We start from the raw sequence: 19960 nt of genomic DNA on the forward strand, positions 1-19960 counted from the left end.
TTCATTACAGCAAAAATACTTCTTACTGCCAAATTAAATTCAGTCATCAGGAACAAATGATCACACACCCAACAGAGGGTGGGGTGGTTTGATCACACCAGCAAGGAAAACCAACTCCTGGAGTCCCAAGAGGAGAAGGGAGGGGCAGGCTTGACTGCTCTGTGATCTTCCCCTCTCCCACTATCCAGAATGCAACTCACAAGTAGAGATCATAGTGGGGGGGGTGGAAAACTACTGAATTCTCCACCTCTCCCTTCTGCTGTTGGGAGGCTGGGGGAAAGAAGGGAGAGTTGATTGTCTCACACCCTTCCCCTTCCTGTGTATGAAGCCCCTGGGGCCATGCAGCAACCATTTTGCTCTGGTTGCTGCTGCAGAAACAGCAGCTGCCTGAAAGAAGCCATATTGACAACACCTCATTATATTCAAGCCTTTACACTCATTTGCAAACAACACGACCATGGTTAAGGTATGAAGCTGAGGGCCCCAGTTTCCTACAGTGCAGGAGTGGACAGTTACTAAGTAAATTAACTTACACCAATTGGTTCACTATCTGGAGAACTCTCTTTTGGCAGGAAGATGTGATTTGGGTGAACTCACTCACCTATTAGGAAGGTTTCCATAGATGGCAGAATGCCTAGGGAGTCCTGCTCACCCCTGAAAAAAAGAGACACAACCCAGAGGATGACATACCTGGAAATCAAATTGGTAGGTGTATCACGCCTAAGGAAAAACTGGACAAATTAGGTATATTAATACAAGTGATTAAAGGGTTTGGCAAAGTTACTCCAACACAGTTGCATGTAATTATGGGCTCTTTAAATTTTACCTCTAACCATGGTGGTCCTGGTAAGGGCTTTTGTGTACACTTAGTAGCAACCACCTTGGCAATTAAGGAGCCTCATTATTTTGACAAAGAAAAAAAGAGGGAATACTTGAGTGTGGGAGGCATTTTTTAAATAGTTTAAGGGAGTGATCTGAGTGGATGCCAGATTGAGATTTACAGGTACAACTGGATGCCACAGTGGATGTTGGATCAGTAGAGGCTTTGGCCCCAGAGCAAGTTTTTGCAGGGCAGAGGCAATGCTGTTTAAGGCAGAATTTGCTGTGGCTTTTCAGCTCTTCTGGGGTTAGTGAAGTCCCTTCTGGAGCATCAACAGGCCGCTCCAAGCACACATTGGAACTGGAAGAGGTGCAAGTTAAATAATGGTCGATAAGCAGAAGCTGGGGGCCAGAACAGAGCTAAGAGAATGCCTAGATGAACAGTTATGCCCGACTAAATCCAGAGGAACATTTTCTGACTTGGTGTACGTAAGAGCCAGCCTTTTATTACATTATACTGGGATGCCAGCTACTTGACCAGAGATCCATTTGCTACAGTATTAAGAAAGGTGTTAGCCTGCTTGGGGTGCAATACAGCAAGATTTGGTAAGAATTCCTTTAGGAATGACGTGGCAACATCTGCAGCTTTGAATACATTTGATTCACGGAGGGGTCCAGGTGACTGGGCTTTGGATAATATAATGTTATATAACCAATGCCCACTCTTCAGTGGGGACTAGCAAGGCAGAGGGATAATACAAGCAAACCCTCTGTCTGCTTGCAATTTTCAGGAGACATTGGAAACAAGATGGATTTGCTGCACTTGATGATAGTGCACTGAGCCCACAAGAGGGCAGGAGAACAGCAGGCGGATCACAGGTGAGCTTCAGGCTGCAACAGTCAGCTTTGGATGGTTTCAGGGGAGGGGCATGTTGTGGCACAAGCTAATGCCTTTCCTGCACTCCCTGATGGTAGAATCACATTCATCTAATGTCTTGATTATTTATTTAATAGAGAACGATCTTGGGGTTTATACTGGGGTGAATTTGAGTGTCAGAATTTAACAGGAACATGGGCTGGATTATCCACTAGTGGCTGGGCACCAAACGAGGTTTGGTTAGAGATGTTTGCAAAGCAGGTATTTCAACTCTGCTAGTGTGAATCAGGCCTGGACCAATTGGTCACCTGTCTCTTTTGGTGAGATGACAACTACACACAGAAAAATCAAGTACGATCTTTCTCAGCTCTACAAGGAAGATGAGCACATTGAACAGACACAAGGACCCACATATGACTGTGATAACTTAGATTGCACAAATGGATGGCAGACACCAGAAAGCTACTTACTGGTGCCCCCTGTGTGCAAATTAATCAAAGTCACTCATTTCACAGCAACTAAAGCAGTGCGTAACTTGTACCATAGCTTGCCAAGGCTGAGCCCCGGCACCTCTAGGCTTGGCAGTTCATAGCCCCCGTACGTCTGGGCTTGCCATGTCAGTTACAAAAGTAAAACAAAAACAAAAACTGCTTGAGCCCCAGCATCTCTTTCATTACAAATTAAGCACTGAACTAAAGGCATCGGTTTTTTGACTGACTTTTTGGAAGGCATCTCTGTATACACCTTTATGTAGATACACACACGGCTTTTTCTGACCAAAAAGATTTTGACTCCCCTCATTTTTAGGTTTCAAAGAAACAGTACATTTAAATAAGTGAACAATTAAGCGTTTGAGAGAAGAAATTGCATTTCATGCCTTGCCAGAGTTTGCAGAGTCTATTTGAGCTTTGTTGTGAAGAAATATTGTAGTGGCTATTTTTTTTTTTTTTAACCAAACTTTCTCCTCTCCGTTCCCCAAAGGACAATGTGTTTATCGATGCCCTTCTTTTGATGAACAAACCAACCTACATGCCAACAGCACTTTTTAGCAAAAGTGAACATGCACATTATTTTGCATTACTGCATATTATATTTAAATGTATTAGACAAATTAGGATTACCAAAACAGTATACACCTTAAATGCTGATTAGTCAATTCAGCAACATCACACTACTGTATGCTTCAGACAAAAGTTTCTTTTAAACAGAGCTCAGATCTTCACTCTTGTCTCTCCATTATAATTCATCTCATCCATTCCAATGCTAACTAGCGGACCTTAGTAAAAATCTTGTTTACAGCACATGTGCAAAGTTTCAAAAACGTTTTACCTCTCTCCTGATCAAGCAAGTTTCTCAAGAAAGGTTACTGTGATATATACTAAACAGCCATTTATTCTGTAAACAAAGAGGAGAACCTTTTATCATTTTGCCATACACTTCAATATTTGCAGAGAGAGAGAGAGAGAGAGTTTGAATCAGTGTTTGTTTGTTTATATGTATACATAACTAACAAACACCGATTCAAACTCTCTCTCTCTGCAAATAGGCAATATTTATTCTTTTGAGGCTGCAAAACCTCTATTATTAAAATACTTACTGGCTTTCAGAGATATAGTGGTATATTACTGTCCATAAGTTAAAATAGCTCCTTTGTTCAATACTTCCTGAAGCCAAAGGAAGTATTTCAGTTTATGAGAAAAACCTTTTCATCATTATTATTGACAATGCAAACCAGCCATTCTTTGTTTGAAATGCTATTGAAACGTTCAGTTACCCGTTTAATAAAGGCTTTAGGGTGCTCTCTATCTAATAGGAATAGTCTTAAGGACAGCTTATCAGGCTATTTCTTCCTTGCTCCCACCCCAGCAGGAATGGTTATAGCATCTTCCACCAAACCTTCACAGCATTAGGAGATTCTTGGGGAGGAATGAAGCTAAAAGTCCTTCCCTAACCCCAACCAGAAAAATATTTTGGGGGAGAGCAGGAGAGAGTCACTCTGCTCCCCACTGGGAGCTACAGCAACAGATGGTACCACACACTCCACTTATAGAAGGCCTAGCAGCTGCCATGACGACAACTATGGAGCACTACATGTACCATTGCCTTGGCAGCTCCCATTTAAGGGCAGTTGTACACTAGGGAAATGCTAAAATATTTTGCCATGTGATGGGTTTTTTAAAAAGCTATATTAAATGCAAAGGAGCAAATATATTACTATAAATAAAAGTTACATTAGAATGAAGATTTAGCTACTGTAATACCCAAGTGGTTTAAGATATCAATCTTGTTTTTTTCTGAACTTTCCTATTTCAGATTTGTTTTCTTCCCACTTTGGTTGATTGTCATTTTTCCATCTATACTAGAGCAAATACAAGTCCAATCACTTGTTAAGGAGGGAGATTAAGTTCAGTAATTCTTCTAAAATGGCTGACCTATTGAAAAAAATTTTAAAAACTTGTTCCCTATGTTGTAATAAATTGGGCCTACAAATTTACTCTAGTGGCGAGTTCAACTGTAAGAAGTATGTAAAGATTCATAAGATATCACAATAACCTATAACAACCTATAACACAAGTTGCTGTGAAAAGATATGAAAGGGAGATAGAAATACTGAATTAGTCCAAACAAAAAAGCCTCCTAATAGAAGCCAAGGACTGTATTCAGATCCTGCATGGTAAACAAGAGAAGTGTGGAATCGTAAATCAGTTAGGCCTACTTTCTGACGCACCAGTTTGGATGCACTGGTGGACAAAATAGTGAGGGGATGGGCTATTCCACCCCCCACCATTCCCTTTGGGGGTCCTTAAAGAAAGAGACTTTTGGGGGGGGTGAAATTAGCTACTGGAGCAAACTTCAAAATCATAGGTACCACCCCCACAATCTCCTTCGATCCTGGGCCTTTTGTCACACTGATCCTGAGAAATGTCCGGACCAGACTGGGACCTAGATGACACCACCACCTCCACCAGCTCCTGCTGAATCCCAAATACCACCTGAGATGAAACAGGATCGAACTTAAACAGCAGCTCCAGCTCATCTCAGCTAACTTCTCTTTTCCCTAAATGGACAATTACTATCTGTGATGCCATCTAAGAGACTGTCAAACAAGGTAGGCGGCAGAAAGGGTTTCCTTCTAAAACATCTCTCCAGTTAAAGGGAAAGGGAACACAGGATGGTGTTAAAATGAAAGCCTTATTTAATACTTTACATTGCAAATGCTTCAATTGTTTTTCCCTCTTTTCTTTATCTTTAATAAAAGGTTAAAAACAATTTGTAATGGTGTGTTTGCCATGGTAATAAGCAAGCTGAGGTCTCTGTACACCAGACTCCAGTATTAAACAGTTACTTAACACTATTTAATACTGGACAATAACTGGGTTATGTTAACACCATTAGCCTCATACTCCATCTAAATTAATACAACATTCAATAAACAAAAAAATAAGATGGATAATTTAAAAGTGCGTCAATAGAGCTTTTAAATTAAAATCAGAAAAGGGAATACTTTAAGCACAGAATACTTTACACATGCACACGCGCGTCAGTAGTTCTGGATAACATTTATCCCAGAATCTTAAAGGAATTAGCTCTGACATGCTGACAAATATTTCATAAGTGTTACGGAAAATTATAAAGAAACCATAGGACTGAGGAAATTCATCTATATCACTAACATTGGGGGTGGGGGAAGAACAATTCTGGCAATGACTGATCAGTAAAACTAAATTTTAGTTCCTAATAAAATAAAGAAATTTGGATTGGAGAGAAGGGACGGGATTAAAGACCTAAATGACAGTAGAACAATACATTATATTTATTTCATAAACCAGTTCTTGTCAATGTAACACTTTTCATCCAAGGATCCCAAAGTGCTTTACAAATTTGTCACAACACTTCTGGAATAGAGGCAAATATCATACCCCATTTTACAGATGGTGAAACTGAGGCACAGATTAGTTAAAGGGACTTGCCCAAGGTCATACACCATGTCCAATGACATGACCAGGAGCAGAACCTAGATCTCTGTACTCCCAACCTCTGATCTCCTCACCAGACCACATTCCCACATATCAGATGGCAAAATTGGGGGACGAAGGACATACGGTATAGCTAAAGAGCATCACAAAACTAATTCAAAATTACTTGGATAGGAATCATATGAGCATTGTCATATTGCCAAAAAACGGGCTGACTGACCATAAATAAGAGTGCTATCAAAGAGCAACATACTAAATTGTTTGGCGGTTCCCAGAGAGATGTGACACAGGTCTGCATTAGGCCCAGATTTCGCGTTTTCATTTAAAACACAAAAATGTTAACTGGGAAATATTGCAAATACCTTAAAAAAAAAACAGGACAGAAAGTTTAGAAAACAACTACTAAATAAAATTCAACCTGGAAAAAACCACAAGCTTATACCTCTGGTGAAAATGTCTATTAAACAGAGACAATTCATGAGAGGGAGATATTTGCGCAACAGTGCTGAAAGAAGACTAGAGGAGACAGTGAACAAATTAGATACAAGCTGACAGTGTGATAAAGTGATTTTGGGCTGCAGATGAAAGAGACTTCAATCACAGACCCAGAGGAAACAGTCTATTTCCATGCTATTTCTAGGCTCTGGTGAGATTGCACTTAGAACGCTACATACTGTCCAGGGCAATTCAGTCCTAAAAAGACATTTAAAAGTTGTAGAAAAGATAAGAAGCTGCAGAATTTGGCTTATGAAGAAATCCTATTCCATTATCTAAAATGTCCACTACAACTACCTTGAGCACTGTGCAATATTACAATAATAAAATAAAACAAGCATCCAAAAAGCCAGCAACTCTTCAAAACAAAAGAGAACTAGTTTAAAAAACAGTCCTAAAAAGAAGAGGGAGAACCCAGAAGAAACACCCTCCCTCCAAAACTAGCATCAATTAGCTGACCAGAAGTGAAATGTCCTGAAGACAGCTGCAGTCAGGTTCTCTTTAACACTATTATACTCTTGTTCCTAACCCACCCAATAGAAATTTCTGCACAGAAGGAACAACAACCTGAGCAAACTCAGCTTAGAAGAGAATTAAGATATGATCACACAAATGCTTCAGGTCTAAATCATTAAGTGCATTATAAATTAAACAGTAATGTCTTGATCTTTCAGAAAATTAAATATTCCCTCATCCCATTCCAAGAGAGGAAATATTACAGCAGGGCAACAGCCCAGCTATAGTTAGGGTTTAGACCAGGTTTCTGTTTAAAGCTTGACTCTTCCAAGTGCATCAAAATCTGGGAATAATTTATACCTTCAAGTCAGTGGGACTGCTATGGGTACCCACATGGCCCACAGTATGCCAACGTTTTTAGGGCTGACTTAGAACAATGCTTCCTCAGCTCTCATCCCCTAGCGCCCCTACTCTACTTGCACTACATTGATGACATCTTCATCATCTGGACCCATGGGAAGGAGGCCCTTGAGGAATTCCACCAGGATTTCAAAAATTTCCATCCCACCATTAACCTCAGTCTGGACCAGTCCATACAAGAGGTCCACTTCCTGGACACTAGAGTGCAAATAAGCGATGGTCACATAAACACCACCCTATACCGGAATCTTACTGACCACTATACTTACCTACATGCCTCCAGCTTTGATTCAGACCACATCTGACGATCCATTGTCTACAGCCAAGCTCTAAGATACCACTGCATTTCCTCCAGTCCCTCCGACAGAGACAAACACCTACAAGATCTCTATCAAGTGTTCTTAAAACTACAATACCCACCTGCTGAAGTGAAGAAACATATTGACCGAGCCAGAAGGGTACCCAGAAGTCACCTACTACAGGACTGGCCCAAAAAAGAAAGTAACAGAACGCCACTAGCCATCGCCTACAGCCCCCAAATAAAACCACTCCAGCGCATCATCTGCAACCTATCCTGAAGGATGATCCGTCACTCTCACAGATCTTGGGAGATTGTAAGCGAGGACTGGCCTGACAGCCCCGCAACCTAAAACAAATATTCACCAGCAACTACACACCACACAACAAAAACACTAACCCAGGAACCAATCCCAGGAACCAATCCCTGCAACAAACCCCGTTGCCAACTCTGTCCACATATCTATTCAAGGGACACCATCATAGGACCTAATCAGATCAGCCACACCACCAGGGGCTCATTCACCTGCACATCTACCAATGTGATATGTGCCAGCAATGCCCCCCTGCCATGTACATTGGCCAAACCGGACAGCCTCTACGCAAAAGAATAAATGGACACAAATCAGACATCAAGAATTGTAACATTCAAAAACCAGTAGGAGAACACTTCAATCTCCCTGGACACTCAATAACATATTGAAGAGTGGCAATTCAACAAAAACTTCAAAAACAGACTTCAACGAGAAACTAGAACTGGAACTAATTTGAAAACTGGACACCATCAAATTAGGCCTGAATAAAGACTGGGAGTGGATTGGTCACTACAAAAAGTAATTTTCCTTCCCTTGATATTCACCCCTTCTTGTCAACTGTTGAGAATAGGCCACGTCCACCTTAATTTAATTGGCCTCATTAGCACTGACCCCCCACTTGGCAAGGTAACTCCCATCTTTTCATGTGCTGTAATATTTATACTGCTTACTGTATTTTTCACTCCATGCATCTGATGAAGTGGGTTTTAGCCCATGAAAGCCTATGCCCAAATAAATTTGTTAGTCTCTAAGGTGCCACAAGGACTCCTCTTTGTTTTTGCTAAAATCTATACAGTTACTCGGATTGCCTTGAAATCTTGTGTGTCTCATGGGTATGCAGAGTTCTCTTAATGATCCAACTTAGGGGCCATTTGACCAGGACGTTCCTGAGATACAGCCTCTGGAAAAAAATAGCTTTTCTTAAAGTTGAGAGATTCTGGCAACCTATTTTTGGTCACAGAGCTCAAACAAGGGCTCAGAACATTGCACCAAGGTGCCCAATACTCAAGGGTTACCCCAATAGAGTGCATGCCACTCACTAGTTCTTTGGGGGAAATCAAATTAAAAGATTATTTCAAAAATATTTTTCTTTTCCAGTTTGGCTTGTTGCAAGACTGATGCACTAATTCTCATGCCAAATTTATTATATTGAACATGCATGAACAGAAGAGTTAACAGGACTGATAGCCTTCCAATTTTCACACCAGCTGGAGAGCCAAGGGAATAAGCAGGAGTCCTATGAACCTGACCCACTCAGCCAGTGTCAGTCTGAGTCCCACCTGGGGCAGAAATCTGGAAATGGCTGGGACATTTTTGCTAAAACCTCTCTCTATTGGGGGAAAGTAATCACAGGGTTTTTGTTGGTTTTTTTTAAACTGATATGTGAATGCTTGTTGGCAGGATAGGGGCATTTTATGTGATGGAGGAGTAGAGGGAATGGGGATGGATGGTAGGGGAGGTGAGTGGGGCTGGTGGGCTCAGGTGACGGGTGCTGGGAAAGGGATATGGGGGTGAGTGGCAGGACAGGGGGAAGAATAGGAGCAGGGTCACCTGTCGGCCCCTCTGTGTGTGCGCATGCGCCAACATATGAGGTGTCTGAGGTCCCTCTCCTTACCCCTCCCATGTGAGCTGGGAGGCTTTGCCCGCCCCCAGGATGTAAGAGTCCCGCTCTCTACAGTCATGTGTGCACCAGGGTCTGGGGAGCCCCTGCCCAACCATGGTGATCTGATTCTCCCTTCTCTCCCTTCCCATGTAAGCCAGTTTCTGAGGAGCTTGCTTTTCAGGGGGTGTCTGAGCCCTGCTCCCTGTTGTTCCCCCCCCCCCCCAGGGTCTGCCAGAATCTGGGAGGCCCTGACCATCTATGAGGATCTGACCCCTCCATCCCTGTCTCCCTCATATGAGCCATGTTTCCGGGGGGGGGGGGGGGGAAGGGTTGCTGTTTGGGGATTGTCTGAGCCCCTTTCCTTACCTCTCCCATCTGAGCCAGGATCTGGGGAATACCTGACTCTCCAGGTGGGAATCTTAAAACACATATGCTCAGCGTATACACTAAGAACACACTGCTGACACTGAGGGAGTAGCTGAGAGCAAGTATGCTTGGCACATATCAGTTGTGAGTTTCCATCACTGTGGGGGGGTGGGAGGGGGAAGGGAGAGGAGACCCACTGACATGAAGTGAGCTGTAGCTCACGAAAGCTTATGCTCAAATAAATTGGTTAGTCTCCAAGGTGCCACAAGTACTCCTTTTCTTTTTGACATGAAGGGAGACATTCACATGCCTCAGAGGCATTGTTTCAGTCTGTATTAATCACCATTCAGGTATTCTTTTTCATCAGATTTCAGAGTAACAGCCGTGTTAGTCAGTATTCGCAAAAAGAAAAGGAGTACTTGTGGCACCTTAGAGACTAACCAATTTATTTGAGCATGAGCTTTCGTGAGCTACAGCTCACTTCATCGGATGCATACCGTGGAAACTGCAGAAGACATTATATACACACAGAGACCATGAAACAATACCTCCTCCCACCCCACTGTCCTGCTGGTAATAGCTTATCTAAAGTGATCATCGAGTTGGGCCATTTCCAGCACAAATCCAGGTTTTCTCACTCTCCGCCTCCCCCCCCCCACACACACACACAAACTCACTCTCCTGCTGGTAATAGCCCATCCAAAGTGACCACTCTCTTCACAATGTGTATGATAATCAAGGTGGGCCATTTCCTGCACAAATCCAGGTTCTCTCACTCCCTCACCCCCCTCCAAAAACCACACACACAAACTCAGAGAATATCACATTGGGGTGAATGGGCCACTTAACATCTCTTAGCCTGCAACTTTGAAGTCTGAAATCTACTCTGGGTAGAAATCTGAGGCTGAACTGTAAACATCTGGGAACAATCCACCGCTCTCAAGGTTTTGAGGCTGGAGAAATTCAATCTGAGTACAGCAGAATATTCAGAACATGCTGAAACTGTTTTTTGTTTTTTTTTTAAACAAGAAAATAAGTTACACATGCAAATGCTCACTGGAAGGGGACAGGTGATTACAGGTGCAAAAGTAGGTGGTAATAGGGGAGGAGGGATTTGGGTCTGCTGCCAGAGATAGGGGTATTATGTGGAGGGGGATGAATGGGTGATAGGAGAGGGAAGAGGGGCTGGGAGACTCAGGGGAGGGGAGAATACAGGAGGGGTTGGAAAGCAAGTTAGGGTTTAGGGAGGGGGGCTGTCAGCCCTGAATTCTCCCCTTCCATGTGTGTGGTGGGATCTGGGCAACACCTTTTCAGGGCTCTGAGCCCCTCTCCCTGCCCATGCAACTTTAACTCTGCCCTCTTTGGGCAATGCCCCACAATGCCAACACACACGCACATGCACTCTGTTCCCCCAGTCATGGACAGGCGCTACATGCACTTGCCCTGCACTCAAAACACTGAGCCTACTCCCTTGACAGAACACCACAGTTGTAAAATTTAACCACTTCATAGCCTTGTACAACCCTTTCACACAGGATAGCACCTAACCCTATCCCGTTCCCTACCCATTGTTATATCCACAGACTGCTTGCGTAGTCCAGCTTACCACTGACAATATGCATGGCAAGACCACCCCAGTGCCCTGATACTGATACAACCTATACAATTCTGTATTGAAGTGATGCAGACTGAAATCTCAAAAAGGTACACATATACCTGGTTCCTTTGATAACACACATGTGATAGGGATCTCCTCCTATCACAATCACAGCTTTTCCAAACTACTCCCAACTTATTCCTCCACCTACACAAAACAAGAAAAGGAGGACTTGTGGCATCTTAGAGACTAACACATTTATTTGAGCATAAGTCTTTAAGGTGCCACAAGTCCTCCTTTTCTATTTGCGGATACAGACTAACACAGCTGCTACTCTGAAACCTACACATAATACAGCTACACAGAACACAGGTTTCAGAGTAGCAGCCATGTTAGTCCGTATCCGCAAACAGAAAAGGAGTACTAGTGGCACCTTAGAGACTAACCAATTTATTTGAGCATAAGCTTTCGTGAGCTACAGCTCACTTCATCGGATGCATTCAGTGGAAAATACAGTGAGGAGATTTATATACACACAGAACATGAAAAAATGGGTGTTATCATACACACTGTAAGGAGAGTGATCACTTAAGATGAGCTATTACCAGCAGGAGAGCGGGGGGGGGGGGGGGGGGAGAGGGGGAGAAAATCTTTTGTAGTGATAATCAAGGTGGGCCATTTCCAGCAGTTAACAGGAACGTCTCAGGAACAGTGGGGGGTGGGGGTGGGGAAATAGTTTTACTTTGTGTAATGACCCATCCACTCCCAGTCTCTATTCAAGCCTAAGTTAATTGTATCCAGTTTGCAAATTAATTCCAATTCAGCAGTTGGAATTATTTTATTATTATCAATTATCAGTTAATTGGAATTAATTTGCAAACTGGATACAATTAACTTAGGCTTGAATAGAGACTGGGAGTGGATGGGTCATTACACAAAGTAAAACTATTTCTCTGAATGCCAGAAGTATATAAACCACCATTAAAGTTCCTCAAGATGCTATCCTCAACTCAGAAGGCATTACTTCAGCCTTACCCTGGATCAGCTTAAATCAGCAATCCCCGATCCAAATGGAAACATCTGCCATAAAATCAAACAGCTGGAGACTGTGCACACACACACACAGAAGCAGTGAGCCAAGTATCAGCAGCATACTGGAGGCACCTTAGTCCACACCCTCCAAAACAATTGGGAGGGAGGCAGATGACACCCCAATAGTGATTTTTATCAGTGTGTAGACTAAGAGCAGCAGTAGAACCCCCACTGCTTCAGTCACTTAACTTGATTCAAAGTACTCAAGAATATACAGCTTTGGAGTGGGGATAAGCAGGCTAACATAAGAAGGTCTGATGTATATGATTGGGGACATGCTTCTCGAGTTATAACATGTATAGGAACAAAAATAAAGAAAATGCAAGTGTAAGAGCAGTTAAATCAGCCCCTTTTCTCATCATTTATAACCTGAGAGCAAACAAAAACTGATTTAATAGATTTTTTTTAAAAGAAGGAACAAAAATTCAAAGTAAGATGAACATAAATGTTAGCGGGCAAATGAAGATGCTCAAAATTAATATTTTTTACTATCGACATTTTTGGGGGGCAGGGGAGAACAGAGTCTTCATCATTTAAAACCAATTGTTCAAAGGTTTTAATTCCACATATTTAATCATGGTTTATCTTGTTTAAACTGCTTTGTTCAGTTCTAAACTGATTATATATTCTTGAGGAAAAAGACTAAAAAAGAGAGCATACTCAAGTTTTACATCATACCTGATTTTCAAGCAGTCCATAAAGAAAATGTTTTTAGTCTTTCACCGCCGTTTTAATTCTTACCAAAGAATTCAAAAAGGAAAAATCATAGACCTTGTAAATTTCAGCAGTGTGCAAGATTATTTGAGTTTAAACCAAATGCAACATAACATATATCCATTCTGTTGTGTACACACTAATACAACAACTCCTCACTAGAGCCAGTTGGGCAATTTTAAATGAATTTGGGGGAACATACCAGTTGCAATTAAACTTTCATCCAGAAAGGTTTCTCATGTCCAGGATGGAACTTCTGGTCAAAACTAAGAGAGCACACACCAGCCCAGAACAGCCAAGAGCTGTTCAATAATTTAATAATTTAGGATGGACTTACTGTCCTGTTCAAGTGGCAAAGAGTCCTGTGGCACCTTATAGACTAACAGACGTATTGGAGATTAAGCTTTTGTGGGTGAATACATGTACATGCATCCGACGAAGTGGGTATTCACCCACAAAAGCTTATGCTCCAATACGTCTGTTAGTCTATAAGGTGCCACAGGACTCTCTGCCGATTTTACAGATCCAGACTAACACGGCTACCCTTCTGATACCATCCTGTTCAGGCAATGCTAAGGGAGGAGAAACCATTTGCAATTCCCCTAACGGAGATTCCCCCAGCCCAGCAGGAATAGCTCATTTCTACACTTCTCTCCTACAACCCAGGTCATAGGTGACATACGGTCCCTTGGCCACAGAGTTGCCAGCTGGTGTAAATGACAGCAGCCTTCAGGCTGTTCTAGTCAGGGTTGAGAATCTAGCAGTGAAATCAGAATCCTAATTTGTTTTTGGTTCTCAGCATCTCCTTCTTTCCTCCACTCCCCAACCTGCTATCATGGGTGTCTGCATAGATAAGTAGATCCTGTCCATAGATAAGTAGATCCCACAGGCTCAAGCAGAGCTAATTTAGCTCCTGTGCTGTTTTCTCGGGGGTTCCCACAAACCAGCAGACAACAGAACAGCCAGAGCTTCTCTCTTTCATCCCTTGTAATGCAACAGGCAGCCAGAAGGGGAGTAGCCTCTTTAGGGAAGAGACAGCAGCTGCCCAGAGCACTCTCAACTCACATTAGAGCTGCTCGTAGGCCAGCATAGTCAGCAATAGGGGCCAGTTGGAGAGGTGGTGCCCCCATCCCTGTGGCGATTGGGCTAATGAAAATTTTTCTGTTTAAAGCTTATTGGGGATGACCTAGGGAGCACATTTTCAGTTGATAATCAAATGCATATTTTCTTCCCAACACCATCATCCTTGCGGACTGCAGGTTGGACACCCCTTGACTAATATAATAATCAAATTATAAAGTGACCCAAGACCCAACTGCCACTATAAGAGACCCAAGTGGTACAGGACAATTCACTCTTGCCCTCACTTTATTTAAGATGATCAATATCCAGAAAGCAGGATGGGTGGAAAGCCATTGTTCTGAGCAAATAGCCTTGAAGAAAAAAAAGGGACTATGCAAAGAACAGACAAGTAAATAAAAGGTGGATGGTGGTACATGCCAAGAATACCTCAGTGTTCAAACACTCCCCCCAAATCTCCCTCCCAAAAAAAGATTTTGTAGGGGAAAAAAAACCTTAAAAAACAAGAACTGATAACAAGTATATCTATATTGTTTTCAGTATTCTTAATTTCACTTTCTTCAACACTTGTCTGCCTTGAAATAGGATCTTTAGGTATTTTGATAAAGAGACAGATTGGACGTTTGTCTAGTTTTTCTATATTCTTTATTGACAAACTGCATTGTAATTTCTTACATGAATACTCTTGAATCAAGACATGCCTCCATCTCTCAAATATATGTCGACCTTTAATATCTAGGGAGATCTCTCTAACAAAGGAATTAGCATATCATAAATATCTGATATTAAACTAGAAAGATGCAACATTACAATGAAAGCTCATTGTCCTCTCTCCCCTTCCTCTACTTCAGTGGTTCTCAACTAGGGGTATATGTGCCCCTGGGGGTACACAGAGGACTTCCAGGGGGTACATCAACTCATCTAGATATTTACCTAATTTTACAACAGGCTACATAAAAAGCACTAGCAAAGACAGTACAAACGAAAATTTCATACAGATAATGACAGCTTTATTACTGCTCTATAAATGATACACTGAAATGTAAGTATAATATTTATATTCCAATCTATTTATTTTATAATTATATGGTAAAAATGAAAAAGTAAGCAATTTTTCACTACTATGTGATGTGACTTTTCGTATTTTTATGTCTGATTTTGTAATTTTTTTAAGTGAGGTGAAACTTGGGGGTACAAGATAAATCAGACTCCTGAAAAGGGTACAGTAGTCCAGAAAGGTTGAGAGCCACTGCTATACCCGATAAAGGCAGAAGTTGGGGTTCCCCTATCTATATATCTCCCTCTGCTGGATGGGACCCCTATTCAACTATTCCTCCTCATTTGAAGTCCAGTAGCTTCTTTTCCTCTCTATCCTCTTCACCAGGGGAGGAACTCTATGGCTACTGTTCCATTGGTCTGTTTTTCCAACATCCCTCCTACTATCCAATATACAAGCCCCAAAGCAGTATGAATACTGCTATTATGATTGGTATTCCCCTTGCCTTGTTGGAGAATCAGCTAGAGGACCACAGCACAGGCCACATGTACAGAGCTTTCCAGACACACATGGAGTTCCAGAGTCATGGGAGGAATATCCATCAACGGTACAATAAGAGGCTATGTTCTCCTTCTAAGTATTTCTTCACACAACGCACAGTCAACCTGTGAAACTCCTTGCCAGGGAACGTTGTGAAGGCCAACACCATAACAAGGTTCAAAAAGAACTAGATAAATTCATGGAGGATACGTCCATCAATGGCTATTAGCCAGGATGGGCAGGAATGGTGTCCCTAGCCTCTGTTTGCCAGAGCTGGGAATGAGCGACAGGGGATGGATCACTTGATGATTACCTGTTATGTTCATTCCCTCTGGGGCACCTGGCACTGGCCACTGTCAGTAGACAGGATTCTGGGCTAGATGGACTTTTGCTCTGAGCCAGTAGGGCCATTCTTATGTTCTCCCCACCAATCTACCAATCACAAAAGTGTGCTAAGTTATGGCACTGGGTCTCTAAATCCTTCAAGAGCAGATCTAAAACAAAGGCTATGATGAAAGAGAACAGACTATGAAGAAGAGATACTACATAAACCTTTAACTTCCCTTCTTTTATGGCTGAGGGTGGTCAGGAAGTATTTTGTGAAGCTGCTGAACAACAATAGGCAGTTTGAGAGGAGAGAGGGAGTAGATTACTCCAAACCATAAGCAGCTGGGGAAAAAAATACATCAAGAGAAACAGCTGTACTGATGGAGTACAACTGCTGGCAGTGTGGAGAAACTTAAGTATAAACACTCTCTAGGGTTTGAGATTAGAACTTGGCGTTCGTTTTGTGACAGTGACAGAGGAAAACAAGCTAGCTTTAAGACCGCATGATAATATACAAGACTGACTTAGTTTATAGTGAAAATTAGAATGTTGGTCTCAACCAAGGCCCTGGAACATTTCAATATGATCCGTATGGCCCAGAATACCATAGTGACACTATTGAAAGTTATATGATTTTGTTCCCATATATTCTGCAGTGATACTAGAGAAGGGTGTATGTATATGTATATATATTTTCTAAACCAAAACTTATATATTTTGGTTCCTATTGTAACCAGGATGTCCACATCAGAAATGCTTAACATTTAAGATAATGAAGCTGAGCAGAAGCTGGAGATGAGACAAAGAATGAAATTCTGCTTCCTTTGACTAACAAAAAAAATCTCTTATCTAGACAACTGTATTTCTGATACCCTATGAACAATCTTTCAACATGCATAATTCAAGAGTAAGCTTTCATCTGAGCCTTGTAATACCCTCAAGGACCTTCTGTACTTTTAAAATCTTTTTCTGGGAGTAGTCTGCTTTTGATTCATGAGATGGAAGATATGCACAATAATCCTCTACACACAAGAGAACAAAACTCTGTTAATTATAAACACAGGAAGGATGGACTAGTGATTAGGCCATTAGCCTAGGAACTAGAAGACAAGGATTCAAGTCCCTGCTCTGCCAAAGGCTTCCTGTGTGATCTTGGGCAAGTCAGTTAGCCTCTGTGCCTTAGTTCCCCACCTGTAAACTGGTAATAAGTAGTACTGCCCTTCCTCACAGAGGTGTTGAAAGCATAAATATATTGATGCTTGTGAGGAGCTCAGATACTGTGGTGATGGGGACCATAGAAGTACCTTAGATCGATCTATTGACCTGGTTGATGTGCAGTTTGTCCACACTAAACATGCAAATGACATGAATCTTACAGTGTTTATGCACCAATGGCTTACACATCAGATATATTTGTAACTGAAATTTTTTTGAAAACAGAATGAAGTTCACTAGATCTTATGTTGCCATACACAATAAGTATTTGAGCAGTTACTTAAAAAAAACTTAAAAGATATGTCACTTCTACAAACTGCATGATGTACTTGTTTTCTTTAATTTTCTGTACCCTTCCTATGCCTCTGATCACACAACCAATCAATAAGCAGCAACAAACCGGCCAGAATAGATAACACAAACCACACCCACCCTGTACAACCTGAACAGTCACCGCAGTAACGATCCTGTATCAAAAAATATTTGACCAAAAATTATGTGCCTTGCTGCATGCTTTGGAAGTTAGTAAATTCAGGCTAAGAGGACTGCTATATTGAGCAAGTTCTACAGAGATAACACATCTACTTTCCACTGATAACATCCTGCCTCAAGCCCTGGTACATCTGAGAACTGTCAGCAAAATCATGTCAGGTGACCTTAGCCATCAAGATGATGCATATGAAAAGAGGTTGTCTCTAATATAGCCATGCCTCACAGCATAGGGCTCCGCTGATTAAAAAATCAACATTTTCAAGAAAACCAGAAAACAGAGAGAAAGCAGTGCATATCATCTAACATGTGTGATGTGTTCATGCCAATTCATTCCACTAAGGAGGACCACTTCTTTCCCAAATTCAACCCTGCATATCACTACTATGCCAAGAATACCCTAATCTATTGAGAGAAAATCCAACCACTCACTTCATTCCCCAAACATTTTCTCATTTTTTGCCTTATTTTCTCTGTTCAACCCTGAGCTCCACCAAGCCTTCAACTCAATACATTCAAAACAGATCTCCAACTCCACATTCACCCTACTATCATGAACCGAAGAGTTTAACTCAGTGGTGGGCAACCTGTGGCCCATCAGAGTAATCTGCTAGCGAGCCGCCAGACAGTTTGTTTACATTTGCAAGCCACCCTCAGGTCCCAATGGCCGCAGTTCACCGTTCCCAGCCAATAGGAGCTGTGGGAAGCGGCACGGGCCATAGAGACGTGCTGGCCGCCACTTCCCACAGCTCCCATTGGACAGGAACAGCGAACCGCAGCCACCGGGAGCTGCGGGTGGCCATGCAAATGTAAACAAGCTGTCCAGTGGCCCGCCAGCAGGTTACCCTGATGGGCCGTATGCCGCCCACAGGCCGCAAGTTGCCCACCACTGGTTTAATTGACTCTGAATTCTCATTTGCCTCCTACCTCTCCTAGGTCTATAAATCCATCTATCGCTTCTACAGCACTCTTACATCAAGCACTATTTCAGCCACTCATCTTCCAATTCATACCTTCATCTCCTCTTGTCTTAACTACTGTTATTTCCTTCTTTATGGATTCCTTATGTCGCAATGTTCCAAACGTCAACTTGTCCACAATGCAGAAGCTCATCTTCTCACCTAGAAACAGGAAAACAGCACCCCATATTCATCTGCTCTTGCTTCCTTGTCCATTTTAGAATCCAGTATAAGTTTCTCCTCACTTCAAAGTCTTCCATTAATTTAGTCTACAGAGAGGACAGTTTCAACACCAGATTCTTCTATTTGTAGCTCCCCATCTCCATGTCTACGCACAGGTTAACCCACACCTTTCCCTTCTGAAACAGTCTTCCTGCTTCTCTCCATGCATCTCCCTGATGCTTTTCAAATCCTCTCCCCTACACTCCCCATATCAACTTCCTCTCTCTAGTAAAATTCACAAACCTCCCATCCTATTTTCTCTGTATTCGTTCACCCTCAGTCCTAAAATATTTTAAGATACTTCAGTACCAGGATTAGATACTGTAACCATCATTGTATTCACATGTACTGTGGAGACTAATCACTAACAGCACTTTTCTATGGGAAACTTTTCTATGAAGGTCACTATACAAATCAAATGAACTAAGATGTTAAAACTGAACTATACAACATACGCTACATATCTGAAGTTTGGTTTTTAAAAATGCCACTGTTTGAAAATATGTTCCACAAAACTCAAGAACATGTAGACTCAATAAAACCTCCATAAGGAAGTTCTGAATTGCAGCTGAGATACCTTTCTTAATTCTCCAGCTACATCCATTGCCTGGATATGTTCTGATGCCCTGTATTCTAACATGGGTGGGAACTACACAACTTTTGAATGAAGATTTTAATTATCAAATTTCTGAATCAAACAAATGGATATTACATTAGTACTTACCATATGTGCTGCAGTATCCAGATACAATGGGATGTGTTAATGACGTAGTTTTGAGCTTTTACTCAGAGCTTCCTGGGTTCTGTGGATTTAAATGAAAGTTTAATTTGAACATACTTTTTAGTAGCTTTTGATATACAGTATCATTTAGAAACCTTGTTACGAGGATTTATATAATGTCACACTTTCACAATGGGAGGGGGCAAAGTTTCTATTATATATTCATACATGTTTAAGTCAGGGATTTAAGTTGACTATGGAATTGCAGGAATCACATGGTTTGTACCAAAACATATGGTAGAGATCAGCATTGCTTACAGTTAGCAGGCTATGCTCCTGAGGCAGTACCGGAAGCAGTGGAAAAGCAATGAGAACCACTGTTC

The 19960-nt window shown here is 41.8% G+C and overlaps 1 protein-coding gene across 9 annotated transcripts in view; it reads right to left on the minus strand.

Moving 5' to 3' along the window:
• Positions 1 to 19960, minus strand: part of SESTD1 (SEC14 and spectrin domain containing 1) — a 122680-nt gene that overhangs the window by 98808 nt on the left and 3912 nt on the right. For 5 of the 9 annotated variants that reach the window (XM_048869551.2, XM_048869549.2, XM_048869556.2 and 2 more), the window contains exons 2-3: positions 19581 to 19659; positions 18689 to 18796 (exon numbers count right to left, since the gene is read on the minus strand). The gene's annotated coding sequence lies outside the window, so the exon portion shown is untranslated. Of the gene's footprint in view, positions 1 to 601; positions 655 to 18688; positions 18797 to 19580; positions 19660 to 19960 lie in introns of all 9 variants that reach the window. The other 4 variants (XM_048869555.2, XM_048869553.2, XM_048869552.2 and 1 more) reach the window with 2 other exon arrangements.

Source organism: Caretta caretta, chromosome 11, assembly GCF_965140235.1.
Source record: "Caretta caretta isolate rCarCar2 chromosome 11, rCarCar1.hap1, whole genome shotgun sequence".
NCBI classification, from domain to species: Eukaryota; Metazoa; Chordata; order Testudines; family Cheloniidae; genus Caretta; species Caretta caretta.